Source organism: Homarus americanus, unplaced genomic scaffold (genome assembly GCF_018991925.1).
Source record: "Homarus americanus isolate GMGI-L3 unplaced genomic scaffold, GMGI_Hamer_2.0 scaffold57980, whole genome shotgun sequence".
Lineage (NCBI taxonomy): Eukaryota > Metazoa > Arthropoda > Malacostraca > Decapoda > Nephropidae > Homarus > Homarus americanus.
Window position 1 is genome coordinate 24,318,032 of NW_024716703.1, and position 13,628 is coordinate 24,331,659.

General features: G+C 41.1%; 1 protein-coding gene across 1 annotated transcript in view; it reads left to right on the top strand.

Moving 5' to 3' along the window:
• The first annotated feature begins 9,355 nt into the window (after positions 1-9,355).
• Positions 9,356-13,628, top strand: part of LOC121858350 (proteoglycan 4-like) — a 53,867-nt gene continuing 49,594 nt past the window's right edge. Inside the window, exon 1 of the mRNA XM_042354776.1 lies at positions 9,356-9,459. The gene's annotated coding sequence lies outside the window, so the exon portion shown is untranslated. The remainder of the gene's footprint in view (positions 9,460-13,628) is intronic.

The window sequence follows — 13,628 nt, forward strand, 5'->3', positions numbered from 1 at the left end:
TACTTTCTTAACTTTAGAAATCATACAAACCAAAACTATCCTATTGATATTAACATGGCAATATTTATATCACTATATTTGCTTGATTCATTGAAGAGTAATTGTGCTCTCTTTCTTCGTGGTTCTTATTTAACATTAATCATTCTCCCTGGCCACTACCTCTATATCTGCTTCAGTTCAAACACATGGATGAAGCCTACAGTGGAACATGAAAACTTATGTATTTCATTGCAGGTTCCAGTTTCATATTTGGTAGTCATAAGAATGGGAATCCAGTTAAATACCACAATTTTTAATTTACTTTACTCTTCTCCTCCTCGCCAGGGATCGGCTCGTGGGCGGTCGGTGGATCACGTCTGGTGTTGGCAAGTACTAGGCTCGCACTAGCTCCTAGCCTCCTGAAGTATCTGTAGTTCTGTACTATGGTCCCTTCCCTCAGCACTCCCTCCCCCGTCACACGCACTACACAGTGCGCCATCTATTACAGCACTTGCCTCAGTTGCTTCGTTATTCGAACCTTAAATGATTCAGTCACAGTGTGGCTGGCTGATGGAAGGAACTTTTGTCCACCATAGTACCTGTTCCAGTATTGGTAAAGTCTGGTCTTGAAACAGCTCACACTCGTTGCCGTCACTCCGAAAAAGTTTGCCCTCGCAGTTTTCTGGACTTGCGGGCAGCTTGAAGGCTTCTTCAACCTTAAGTTGTTACCCCTTGTGGGACGGGCGTCCGCCAGCTCCAGGTATGGCCACTCGACTGAGTAGTGCCCTTTGAGATGTTTATACACGTTAATTAGGTCACCCCTTGTTCGTCTGTAGTATAAGCCAGGGCGTTGCAGGCGCTCTAATCTCTCTGGGTAACTGAAGTGCCGTAGTGCAGGGCCGGCACCCAGTCTGTTGGCCCTCTGGACATTTTCAATTAACTGACAGTCTCTTGCATTACGTCAGGGACCAGATGGGGTGGCAAGGGCGTGGACTGACTCCTGAATGTATAATTGTATACAGTATAATTATAGTTTCTTCAGTTCATGAAATCTAAATAAATAAATGAAACAGAAGGGATGATGTACGCATCACCTTCGTCTTTTTACTTTACTTTATCCTCTTCACCACTAATCGGCTCGTTAGCCGCTTGGGGGATCGTTCACGTGAAGGCATTCCGTTGTCACTACCAGACAAAGAATTCTTTTTTTGTCTGTTGATTGTGTGCTTTAAACAACCAGATTCAACCTATGAATCTATGAGATGTAATGCTTGTCTTTGGCTACCCTACGTCTTCAATTTAAAACTTACCACAGCGGGTCTTCTCGTACATTTGCACCTGAGGGAATGGATATGAAACATGTTAATATACTGTAGATTACTAGCAGTTGAAACACATTGTTAGTTGTCTGCGGTGGCACTTAATCTGGACGTCCAGACTGTTTATATGTATATTTTCGACCGTGAAAATATAGACATAGAAGCCTCATGTATGATGCCATTGTGTAGTTACAAAAATATTGAAGAAAATAGAGGTAAAAATCTTCGCTAATGGCAGCAATAAATTGCATATTACAAAGTACAATGCATACCCTACACCCTTTTAAATGGTTGAATATCTACAGTAGTTTCGATGATATTGAAGGAAATATGTTTTTGGTGAAAGTTAAGCTAAAACGGCCGCTGCGCGACATTTTTACAGTGGCTTCATCATATGGAAATCTCCTTAAGGGCTAAACTGCAGGTGTCTCAAGTTTGATATTTTTTAGGAAAAACACAGTTTTGCACTTGGCATTTCTATTTTAACCATCAATCTTAAGTCAAGAGGGTCCTACCAATAATCATCGTTCATTGTAGTAAGCCGTGCACCCATTCAGGTTCTGAGGTCACTGATTATAGAAAACGACCATTAAGAGAGGACAATATATCCGTCATCCAAATACAAAATTCCAAACAGCTTCCTATTCCCGTCAATCTGGAGTTCGATGACGACAGTTCAGGGGCGGATCCAGAGGGGGTCCTGGGGGTCTGGACCCCCTTTTCATCAGGAAATTCCAATACTTGTTCTTTATTGCAGTACTGTACTCAGGCATTTTTGTAAAATAAAAAGTAACTACTATTGACATAATAATATCTCCTAATATCAAGTGCACACGGTTTCAAAACGGCTCCAAAATGCCCATGATATTGGTCATATTAAAATAAAAACATCAGGGGGAGGGGGCTTATAGCGCCCCCCCTAACCCTCCAGCTGGATGGGCTCGTTGTGCTCGCCATGTTTCCCTACCCCAAACGTCTTGGACCCCGATATTCCTGGATCCGGTCCTGCAATTTTCATTGTTTAGAAAATTTTGTATCGCCTCGAAAACCTTAGGGTTACGTTTCTGACTTGAACCAATACTTTACCCACTACACCTTCACCTAATGTAAGTCCTCTTCTCCCTACAAATGCTTTCGTATTCCCATGGTGTGTGTTCTCAGGCGTGTTCTTTTAAGTCTCGTTGTTTGAGACTGAGAAGCAACACTGAAAACCAATTTAGAACCTTAGTTATTAAGGGCAAGGAGGTGAAGAATCGCCAGATAACTGCTCAGCTTGATTGGGGATCTAAATGAACAGAGGTCTTTGGTGAAGAAAACAAACAGGTTTGGTTAGGAAAGCATATTACTATAATACGTCATGGAATTCGCAATCCTCTCTGTAGAACATCGGTTCATTCATATGCTGAAGGCAGAACTTTAACAAATCAATATATTACTCTAGCTTAGACTTTATATCTTTAAACATGTCACGGCCACTACTGAATAACTTCTCTCAGCAGTGCATCAACTCCTAGACCCAGTTATCAGACTTAAATTCTGAAATAACTGCTTTGGTTAACAGACCAGCATCATGTAGAAAATTTTATGCTACCCTCCGGCTGACAGTCAAGGATGACATTTCGTACAATTCCACTGTGAGATTACATCCAAGGAATTTCCATTCATTAAATTGTGCAAAGTGCGTCAGGAACCAAATAAAGGTTCGCATTTGCTAAAGAAAGTGTTCTGCCTTCAGCATATAAATGAGCCGATGTTCACACAGTATCACCTAATATTCACTCATAATACTAGTGAGTAAATTAATGCCAAAATACTTACAGTTACATACAATAGAACTCTGGAGGAAAATCTCTCAAAACGTAAAAAAAAAAAAAGAAATGTATAGCAAATCTTTTACAATTACAATATGCATAACTCAAAACTTTTTTATACAAGTACATAATATTATATTAATATAACATTATAATTATATAGGACCAACATAATTCACATGCAATGCAAATAATAAACTAATTATTACAAAGGTTATGCAGCCGATACAAAATTAGTATACAGCATACATCTTGATATTATATAAATGCATAGACGTATGTATCTTGTGTAACTAGATTACTAATTACACAAGTCCACCAATAATAAAAATTTATGAGAGAACTAATTATTACTAAGCAGCACTCACTAAGACCAAATTTGTTTATAATGAATTACTAATAAGAATTTTATTTGAAATAACTTAATCGACATTTTGTACAGTTAGAGTAAATAATATGCTCAATATCGAGTAATAAAGTTATATGAATTTACCCCCTCGTTCGGTTTACTAAAAACACTTTCCAATACTGTATATATCTTAAGTCCCCTGATGGTGTGCGAGGCCCGTGGCACTGTCTGTTGTTTTATAATGAACAGTATGTACTCGTATAATATGATAAGGAATACTCAGATTACGAGCGAAATTTGAGATCACTTCTCCCTAAATGCGTGCAATGATCAGCATGATTAAATTGTGAATACAAACATATTAATTTCACTCAGGATCAAGGAGTGGTGATGGGGGTCAAGGAATGGTGATGGGGGTCAAGGAATGGTGATGGGGGTCAAGGAATGGTGATGGGGGTCAAGGAGGACTAGTGAAGGGATTAAGGTGTGCTGGCGGGGTCAAGGTAGAGTATTAGTGAGGGAAACTGAGAAGAGAGGGAGGGCCGAGGGATGGTAAAGAGGGAGAAATGAGAAAGAGAGGGAGGATTGATGATAGTGGTGGACAGCTGATAAGAATGAAGGGGAGGCTGGGGGAGACGAGGACTTAGTGGGGGCTGGTGGATGGAAAAGCGCTAAAACACGTTGAATTGTCACCTGAGGTCGTTCTTGACCAGTGAATGAGTGAACTGACCTTACCTTCGTGGAGAGATGTGGGCTCCTTTTCCCAGTGCTGTCCTTAAAATCTTTACCAAGCTGTAATTCGTCATGATCCATTTGTTGGAAGGAGGTGAAGGACAAATGTAAAGTACTCAGTATAGGAGATGTAAACAGGGAAAGCAGATACCAGATGAACAACGATGTTATTGAGAAATCCGACTGCGAGAGAAATTTAGGAGTAATGATAAGTAGGAGCCTTAAGCCAAGTAAACAATGTGTATTTGCTCGAAACAAAGGTAATAAAGAATTTGGGTTCATACAAAGGAGTGTTAGTTACAAGACTAGCGAGGTCATCTTAAAACTATATCTTGCGCTTGTGAGGCCTCACTTGGATTACGCAGTTCAATTCTGGTCACTGTATTACAGAATGGATATAGAATCTTCGGAAAGAATTCAGAGGAGAATGACAAGACTAATACCGGGCATTAGGAACCTCGAGTACAGAGACAGGTTAAAGCATCTTAATTTGCACTCCCTTGAGAGACGTAGAGTGAGGGGCGACATGATCGAGGTGTATAAATGGAAGTCAGGGCTAAACAAAGGGGACATTACAAAGGTACTCGAACTTTCCAACCAGGAGCGAACTCGTAACAATGGTTTTAAATTAGACAAATTTAGATTTAGGCGCGAAATAGGTAAACATTGGTTTGGAAATAGAGTAGTGGACGACTGGAACAAGTTACCAAATATCATCATTAACTCGAATCCGCTGGATAGCTTCAAACTTAGGTTGGATGGATATATGAGCAATAGGGGCTGGGTGTAAATGGGACTGCCCAGTATGGGCCAATAGGCCCGCTGCAGTTTCCTCCATTCTTATGTTCATGTTTCATGGAGAAGTTTGTCATGGGAGCACATATACCGAGTCACAAGTTATGGCTAGGTGCTATTTATTTTCGTAAGTGTAATTCATAGTCAAATATTATCTGAAGAAAAAATCGTGATCCTTTCCAATATTTTTAAAGGCAAATATAGTTTACAGAAATTCACGAGCAAACTAAGAAAAAAACTTGTAAATCTTGGTCAGTCTACAAGACATCACGGCGGAGTATTTTTTTATTATTGACTTAAAACTATTTTCAAAATTATCTTGATGTCCATGAAATACGATAATTTTCATTAAATTGAGAGGGTAAAGTGTGTATCATCATCGTGATCAGCGACGTCAGTAATGCAGAACCTTACCTGACAGCAGACACGATACTGTGCCGGCAGTTTCGTGTAGCTAAAAGGAAATAAAGAGCGTAAAAAATATAATGTGCAAAGTTTTTAAAAATAAAAAGGGTCTCTACATAGGAAATTTTATTTCTAGAGGTACTTTCAGCTTAGCTACAGAAAATTATAATATAAACGAAATCAAGGCAATAACTTTACTTTGCGTCTGGCAGCGGTGCTGAAGCTCACTTTCTATTGCCGCGTCGAGATCCCTGTGGGTCTGGCCTCCTCCTCCCGTCCCCAATGAAGAAACAGGTAAGACCCACCAAGCCCCCCAACCCCCTGGGAGCAGACACAAGCGCTTTGGTGGTGGTTGGTCGCAGCTCCTTATCGTGGTTGCTGGATTAAGATATACTGTACGTCTTAAAACTGTTGCGTGAGTCCCACGAATATATATATATATATATATATATATATATATATATATATATATATATATATATATATATATATATATATATATATATATATATATATATATATATATATATATATATACAGAAGGGGGTATATAAAAACATAAGAGACCTAGAGAACTACAAGAAATCGATAATATATTGCTGGGGAGAGACTAGAAAGAACAAGGTAGATGGGAGAGAGACTTGGAAGAACAAGGCGGGTTGGAGAAAGACTAGGAAGAACAAGGCGGGTGGGAGACAGACTAGGAAGAACAAGGCGGGTGGGAGGGAGACTTGCCCACAGCGAGGACATGTAACTGTTAAGGCGGTGGGGAGTAGTTCGCCAGCCTCACACAGTCATATGAGCGCCTCACTCCTCGTCAACTTTTGAATTCTTCCCCGTACTAACCTAACCTAACTTAACAACCTAATCTGACCAATCTCAACCAGAGAGATATCTTACTCGCAATGTAGCATGTTAGAAGCGACTGGCTTGTCCCCACAGTTCCCACACACTTATCGTTCACATAAAAATTACTTGTTTTCGCCTCAAAACATACTTATGATAATCGGCTTTTTTCTCCTTTCATGAGACTAATTTTGCGTTTCATATAGTGAAATATGTACTTCAGTTTTGTATTAATTTCATGTGTGGTGGGGAAGTACCAGCTCTACTGTATAAATTATACCTTCTTCCTCAGTTGCACTGCAGGGCATTTTTTTTGGTCCAACGGGTATGTACAGCATATTTTCTTTTTTCTCCGATTTTAATTCGCCTAATCTTTGTTTTTATCTATATAGCATTAACCCCAACGCAGAACAGAGTCAATTTCCTGCTTTAATATCTGCCGAAAAAGGAAATAAATGTTGTTATCGTGGGTTGGCACAAATAGGTTGTACCGATAAAAACGCTCCGGATTCCTCCCGTTTCTACATATTGTTACGTATTTTTCTCCAAAGTTGGGGTATAAAGGGAACATATCTAGTTATATTATTGTCTCCGTGTTATCTTGAATCTATATTTGTCTCTTGCCTTAAGAGAGACTGTTAGAAGCATTTTTGTAACTCCAGTTGAAGAAAATGCGACGTATGAAACAGATTCTAACAGACGTCTACTCATTACCTGTTTGAGAAGCCTTCGGCCACTAACGGTATACTGATAAACTAGTGGGAGCGTTGATATTATGATGATTGAATGATATTGGTAATTACAGTGATACATAGGGATATGCACAATTATGGTGATAAAAGAATATATACAGTACAGTAAACATTTATGGTAATAAACAGATTCATACAAAGTTAAGACGATGAACACCAGAGATTACACACATGTATTATGAAAGATATTTATAATCATGGCTATAAACAAATAAGATGATAGAAAAATAGACAGATGTAGATAGATTAAATAAGATATGATAGAAGAGATAAAGGCCTTACTCCTACCTTGTGTTGGATGTACGGGTGAAGGGGTGAGGGGATGGGTGAAGAGAGGGAGGGAGTGGGTGAAGAAAAGAGGGGGGTGGGTGAAGGGAAGGGGGGAGGTGAGCGATGAGAGGGAGAGGGTGAAGGTGCGGGTGAAAGTGGCTTGACGGCTGCCTCGCTGGATGAACGGCCACTTGACGGCTGCCTCGCTGGATGAACGGCCACCTAGTCAAACCCAGCTCATGGTTGTCTCTTCCTGCAAAAATTCTTCTCAACTATGATTTTTATGATGTGCTGCTGAGTCTTCTGATGTGTATATACAAAGGATATTAATAAATTTGTTGTTGTGATGGTGGTAGAGGAGGCGAATATTGGTGATGGTGATGATAAATGGTGGTGATGATAAGTGGTGGTGGTGACGGTAAATGGTGGTGGTGGTGACGGTGAGTGGTGGTGGTGTACAGACACCACACAAATTTGGTTCTCTATACGGTATGAATATAGTTTCGGTCATCCCTGTATTTAGATACCTAACCTAACCTAACCCAGTGGTTCTCAACCTTTTTCACTCCATTTCCCCTTTGAGGAATTTTCAACATCCTCGTGGCCTCCTTCAGTTTTCTCCCAGAACAGACAAACAGACAAGTGATAAAGACTAAAGAATGATAAAGAAGGACAGATAAATAGGACAAGAGTTAGAATGGCAAACACACACACACATTCACATACATAACACGCCCATGCACTCACACATAAAGCACACATACAGTCATACACAAACATGCACACAGGTAAACATTCACACTCAAGCTAGCAAGCTGAAGTGTACTTCCTGTAAGCAAGAACAGGCCTCCTTTGACATGCACTGCCCAACTTGGAAGAATGAGAAGAATAGTGAGTCATACCAATTTAGCACTAAAAATGGTGGGATTATATAAGTAAAGAATGAGTATGAACAACAATGGCACCAACAAATAAGGAAATAATTAATAAAGGAAGTGGACAAATATTTCACCCACGTAAAGCAACGACCACATGAATTATGAAACAGAATAAGTAACACCAATTATGGAGTATATTATGCTTGAGTCAAGCTCAAACACAATATATGGTTCAGAGACAATACACTCCACTGTTTTCGTGATGGTATCCCAGGCCAGACTGAGATCATTCGGTCTTATCACCACTTGCAAAGGGATGACACACGGACACGTACTGAACAAGTCAGTTCAGCAGCTCGGTCCACCGCCTGTCACACAGACAGGGACTGGACCTGTGAAATCTTAAATAATCCGTAAAAAAAAAAAAAAAATTAGCACCAGAGTATGTAAATATTAAAATTGTATTGTCGTTATGATTAAACAAAATGACAAAAAAAGAATGAAAATTCTCTTCTGCCAAGTCAAAATAAGTAATACAAGTTTTGTTTAATTCAGATTCCCAACATTATTTGGAAACGTACAATTTATAACAGCTCGCCGTGGCTCCCCTAAATTCTTGCCGTGGCTCCCTTGGGGGCCATGGCCCCTAAGTTGAGAACCACTGAATCCTTACCGAACCGGGGGCTTCGCCTCCCAGCTCCTAAGATTCCCCGGATGACCGAAATTAAAATAACACCCTCTAGACTACAAGTTTGACTATCCCAAGAGCAGACATACTAATGCGATGCTGAAAAACTCTCCTTGAAGCTCCACCTTTCACGTAGCTTCCGTAATAACTCAATGGTAACTTAGTGGCGTATTTAAATGATAGTGTTGTACAGACTCAAGGTGCAGACGCAGAAACCTGTATAAGTTCATTATGTCTTTATAATATGAAGATTAGTTGCCTGTAATAAACACCACGACTGTATAAAAAGTGGATTACCATGAATATGGCAGAGACGTTATGGGGCGGTGAGATAAACGGAACTGCATGTTTTCACTCTCTAAAAGTTATGTCATTGCTTCTATGGGTAACATGATAGCCATACAGTGATACATGATCGCTCTCCCCCTTTCCAATATAGCCTACTGGAGGTCATGTGACGTATATGAGAGGAGCCCGCACCCCCCCTCCCCCTTCTGTACGACACTCTGGGCGAGAGTAAACGGCAACTGAGGCGATCACATCACCTGGGAGAGGCCGAGTGTTCCCCTGGCATCCAGTAAGTGAGAACGTGAGCATTACCCTCTTGGTGGAGGTGTTTGCGACCACTACTAACTGTAAGTGATATCCCTCTCAATTATATTTTATTATTGGAGTAAAACAGTTTATTATGAATGGTGATATGAAAGAACAAGGTGTTGTATCCTACATATGTCGTAATTGTGGATGTGAAATCACTAAATGCGACGTGTAAAAGTTTATTTGAGTGTACAATGACTAACAAACTTTTCTTGACCTAACTCAGTATCGCCTTAGGTTACAAATAGAAAATTTATCAGTTTTATAAGACAAGTGATCGTCGGCGCAGTACACTTTAACCCCCCCCCCCCCAGAACCTAAACTTGGACTCCCAAAGGCTCATGCGTTCAAATTTTCCTCGAAATTGGGGATATAAGAACGCATATGATTAGCCCACGTAAGTACCACCACACAGACAATACAAAAAGTCCAAAATGGCATCGGAATTGCACTGGGACTCTGCCTTCCCTAGACTTGTTCCCTCGTTCCAAATTAAAGGAAGGGAATTCACGAACGAATCTTTGGGAACCTAGAACCTATATCTATGCTATCAGTAAATCCCACACCTTATGACAACTGTTAGGCGACGGCACGCATTGTACTCACGCCTGACCCTTATGTTGTGGACCGCCGCTACCTCACACTCAATAATGCCATCGTGGCCAGGTTAGAGGTGATGTGGCCAGGCTAGTGGTTGAGTGGGTAAGCTAGTGGTTATGTGACCATGAGTGGTTTTATGGCCAAAATATTATTGTGAGATCAAGTGAGTCTTTATATGGCTGACTGGTTGTGTGGCCAAGTGACTGGTTGTGTGGTCAAGATAATGGTTGTGTGGCCAAGCTAGTGGTTGTGTAGTCAAGATAATGGTTGTGTGGCCAAGCTCGTTGTTGTGTGGCCAAGCTAGTGGTTGTGTGGTTAAGCAGTGTGGCCATTATGGTAGTTGTGTGGCCAAGCTAGTGGCTGTTTGATTAAGCAGTGGTTGGTGTGGCTAGGCAGCGTGGCCAAGCAGTGGTTGTGTGACCAAGCTAGTGGTTTTGTGGCCAAGTAGTGATTGTGTGGCCAAATAGTATTTGTGTGGCCAAGTTAGTGATTATTTGGCCAAGCAGTGGGTGTGTGGCCAAGAAGTAATTGTACGTAGCGGCCAAGCCGTGGTTGTGTGACCAAGCAGTGACATAGAGCAGTGATCGTGCGACTAAATAGTGAATGTGTGGCCAATCAGTGATTGTACGAGCAAGCAGTAGCTGTGTGGCCAAGTTTTGGTAAATATAAAATTAGTAATATAATTAAAAGATTTTGAGTGGTTGCGTTATAGTTATGTTGTTATAAAATTATATACAGTGTGGAGTGATCATTTGTATAAAGAGCGAAAATGACAGTCGTCAACGGCGTGTGTTTGATTACATAAAGTGGGATCTCAGCCATTGGTAGTTCCGTCATCTATTAACATTTTGGGATTAATTAAGCTGTTACTAATATTGTTATTCAACCACTACTACTACTACTGATAATAATAATAATAATAATACAATTATTATTATTCGTGGAAGACTAAGCGAATTCTTTAAAATTGGCGTATCGGCAGCCTTCTTTTCCCCCGGAATTTCCATTAATCTGTTTTTTTCTTCATATTGTTTTATCTTTGTTATTATGAAGACAGTACGTGAGGGTATATAGTGATATAGTTCAGAGAAGTCTACTCATTAACTGTGAGGCCACCAGTCGCTATTTACGTGATCTGAAAGTGCTAGTGCTGCCAACTAATTGTTGTGGTTAATCATTAATTGTGTGGCCATGTAATAGTGGTGTGGCTAATTTATGACTATGGGGTTGTGTGTGCCAAGGTAATTACTGTGGCCAGCTAGAAATTACGAGGCCAGCCAGTTTATGTGACCAGGGGTTAGGGTGGTGAAGGACGAGGTGGCCAAGGGGAGGGGCAGTGAGGGAAGGGGTGGCCAGGGGGGGCAGACAGGGCCAGAGGTAGTGAGGGAAGGGGTGGCCAGGGGGGGGGTAGTGAGGGACGGGACGGAGTGGTAGCTATAGAACCATCTCGCTTCACTCACTCCGTCCTTCTTGTCACGCTAATATCCGCCCCTACGGTGTGTGTCGTCATCACTCACTCAGTACTGACAACTCATTACCCAGAGTTCAGCAACCTACAAATACCTGCGTCGTAAAAAACTACAAGTGGGGCACATCTTATAACGCTGAGAAGTCGAAGTAACGTGGTGTTTTGTAGTTCATTCGACATCATCTCTTGGACGGAAGACTGAAACCAGAAACAACAGAAGATATCTCAAGCATTAAAAAGAAAAATAATATTGAAACAATGATTACAGTCTCTACAAACAATGAAAAACGCCCTTGCACTCGTCAGATTAACAATGTCCGTCTTCAAGAGTGTTCATGACACTCAGGTTAGGTTAAGTTGGGGTTCAGTCTGGCCAGGGTGTACTGGGCAGAGGGGCGTACTCCACGAGTCCCCAAATTACCGAATACATTTAGGTCTAAGTGAACAAAGGCGAGCCAAGACGTCTACTTTGATGTGAATATATAGTAACAAGACGGTGGGGAGTGCGACTCGACTCCTGCCCCAAACATCTCCTGAGTCCTGGAGTCACTGGTCTGCTCGGCCCCTTGTCTGTCATCATTGGCTCTCACAGTGACCCTGGAAATGTGTCACTTCATCTACTGGTAACTATAATGTCAAGATTCTAAATACCATACACAGGTATTAATGTCCTAGTTTTACACACTAGAAACCAATTTAGTGCTTTTGATCATTATGGTTCTCGGAGCCCTGGACAATTCCAGAAGAGTGCAGCGCAGTGTAGAAATTTCTAATTATAACACACAGTATACAATTAAATTGCTGTTGGGCAAATTCAGAAATACGGCTCGACTTGTTCGACTTTTCAACTATAATATAACTCATCACATTTTATGATCCTCATTTCGATACAGTTTCTTGATTGCACAAATCAGACTTAGACCGATTTCCCAAAATTAGCAGGTTCCCCAAACCTTGCACCAAACTTTAACTAACAGCTAAAGCCCTCCGCCGGGCGCCTCTGAGCAACACACCTGGAGCAGCAGTCGTGGTTACTCCGTGCGGGAAATTTCTCCGTCACTGGAGCCGAGAAAACCGTGAAACTTAGAATATTGAGGTTAATTTCTCCATCAGATGGCAGTGGTGCGGGCCGCTCCACTGGATGCCTGGGTAGATATTTAACTGTTTGTACCATATGTGAGGCTTTTCCAGGTTGTGGAGGCCAACTTGTACGGCAGTGATCCACTTTATTGTGGTCATTATCGTGAAAGTTTGCTACTTGTAACGTTTTTGGCTGTGTTTTAAATTTCAACGAAGTGTTTATATATGTATGTGTTTATTTGTATCCGTAGATTGTTTTATAATCAATTTTTCCCAATACCTAATGACATCACAACATAGAGGGCCGTCCCCAGTTAGCCACCACACAGCACCGACACACTCGCTGTTCCACTACATACCACATTTCTTTTGCTCTACTGTGGTAAAGAAATCCGTCAAAACAGAGCAAGCAGCTTACTCATAATATTAACGAAGGTGGCAAGGGTGGGCTGCAGGTCAAATGGGCTCCAACTCAGCCTTACTTAGTCTTACAATTAGGAATGGGGCGGAGTTCTAACGGGTACCAATTCTAATGGCTGGATTAAACTTAGAACCATTTAATCAATCACCGATGACAATGTAGGAGGATCAGCCAGTACTCATACCTGTCTGTCACAGGCTTAGACAACAATTCAGTCTCATACAATATTCAGTAAATGTTCTGTTGTTGATAAACACACCTGAGGAGTTACAGTGCGTTGAGTCACCGATGAGAACATTTCAGACATCCTGGGCCGGTGTAAGGTTCGTACTTCAAATTTCTCTTTTTAACTGGATGAATAAGAACGCCCCTAACTAGCTGACTTTCCTGGGGACAAAAATAATGTCCAAAATGGCATTGAAATTACAGCGAGGATATACCGCAATTGAGGAACAGCTCGGTATCAAAATAAACTTAGTGTTTCTGAATCTGGTCCCTAGACTCGATAACAAAGACCAGGTTTGCAGTGGTCGGGTGGAAAGCGACTTCTAGACCCTTTGAGAACTCGGCCATGGGAAAGGCCTTGATAACTTTGTACATTAAGATGCACGTGCATGATGCTGTTGACATGTGGTGAG